This window comes from Chroicocephalus ridibundus, unplaced genomic scaffold (assembly GCF_963924245.1).
Source record: "Chroicocephalus ridibundus unplaced genomic scaffold, bChrRid1.1 SCAFFOLD_61, whole genome shotgun sequence".
Taxonomy (NCBI): Eukaryota; Metazoa; Chordata; class Aves; order Charadriiformes; family Laridae; genus Chroicocephalus; species Chroicocephalus ridibundus.
In genome coordinates this window covers 1,283,336-1,285,388 of record NW_026961567.1, presented here as the reverse complement: position 1 = coordinate 1,285,388, position 2,053 = coordinate 1,283,336, and positions in this window count along the sequence as shown.

Sequence of the window (2,053 nt, the reverse complement as noted above, 5' to 3'; positions counted from 1 at the left end):
AGCTTCTTACCTGCTATTCTCTAAATGGGATAACATCTCCACCCAAGGAGCTGAGCCGCCTCCAAAGCTGCAATCGACTGAAGGACAGGCAGAGCTCTGACCCTGGAGAAGCCCAGCAGCAGAACGAGCTGCCCCAGCAGAGGCTGTGGGTTATATACCCCGGGCCCCGCCCAACGCCCTTCCCACCAGCACCTGGGAAAGGGCCTGGCTGACCTCCACAAGGCATAGAGCCTGCCAGAGGAAAAGCTGCTCCTTTCCTCACAGGCCTGAGAAGTACAGCATGCAAAACACCAAAACAGAGAAAGCGACCCTTAGAGGAACGGACAATATGTGCTCTTTTATTACAACTACATCAACTGTGTCAGCAACAGGGCCCGGTAGGTAAGTAAACTTAAACTTTTGCAGGGCGTAGACATAAAGAGAAAGACATCATCCTAACCTAAATAGGCCAGAAGATCATGAAGCACAGTAACAATATTTTTATCAAGACTCAATGTGCTTTAGTTTCCTTGTAAAAGAAACCCCACAACGAGTCATACAGCATTTCTAGCAAGACGACGCATATTATCCAACTTCTGCCAGAACTGTGTTCTGGATTGGACCGACAGACAGAGTGCAAGCAGAGGCTTGTGTGCCGCCTGTAATGCAGTGGCTGAGAAAGAACCAAGGCTTGGGGCCGCCGCTCTCCTCGGCCGAGTCTGCTCCAGTGCCCTGTCTGTCATCATTGCTGTTGTGCCTTAGGCCATGCAGTAAAACAAGTGACACGTGCTCCCTTTTAACTTCTCTCCTGAGGCAGAAAAGAACAAGAGAGAGAGACTTAGGGACTGAAAGATAAACTGAACTGTAATGAAATCTTAACAGCAAAATAATACTGAGAAAAGACAACAGTAACAAGAAAACAATTAAATATATACAGGACATACACAACCCGATACAGAGCTCCCAGGATGACCGCTGCTTCACTGGCAAAGTCCGGAACCAGACTCCGTGACAGTCCGGAACCAGACTCCGGACCTGGTTGCATAAATGCACGGATCGAGGTCAAAGGACAATGAACAGACAGAGGAGTCTTCAGAGGCCAGACAACAGGTACCGACCCCTTTGATCCCTCCGCTTTTATACTGAGCGTGATGAGGATGGGATGGAATACCCTATCAGTCAGATTCGGGTCACCGGTCCCGTCTACTCTTCACTATGGGTGCAACCCCTCTACGCTTTTCTGCTTCCAACCCTCCAACAGGGCAGATATATAAAAGTTAGCTGGGCTGTGCTGTTGTAGGAATAAGTATAAGCAAGAGCCTCTCTGCACGGCATCCCTTTGCATTAAGTGTAAATATAAGTTCTTGGTGCTCTGAAGGCAGATACTACCTGAAAAATACGTCATTATTTTCAGAGAGTTCACTTCATTGGAAGAGACTTACCTGAAAAGTAAAGTGACTGCAAACAACACCAGTTCTGTTGTACCTCAGACCAGCACTTCCACACATGGCTACGTAACCTCACATTCACATGAAAAAAAGAAGAAGTGGCCAAATGTATTCATGGAGCCGCCGGTCACATCTTCCCTTTAAGACCTCGGGCTCAGCCACCTTTGTCCTGCGCCCCCATCAGCTCCCCTGTGTATCCCTGGCCACCTCATCTCTCTGCATCTGAAAAAAAAGCAACACACCAACATCAAACATTACCCTAATGCAGAGCAGTAGCTTAATTCCAAAGGTCTTGTTTCTACTTAGGAACCCTGTTCACATAAGTCCAACTACAGCCTGTCATCCAAAGAGACGCCTGCAAACATTACACCCCACACAATGCAGGTTTACCATCTTTGAGATACCGTCCCCTTCACTAGCCATGAACACCCTCTCCAACTTGTCTCCGCTTATGCCAGCGCCCACTAATGAAACACCCGTCCACACAGCCTCTCGAAAGCTAATCAATTCGAGACGACTGAGCAACCTTTGCCTGGGTCTAGACAGATCCTCATATTCAGTACAGACTGCTGTCGTGATTCTGCCTACCCTGGACGCTACACACCCAGGCAGGGCAGCCCCAAGCC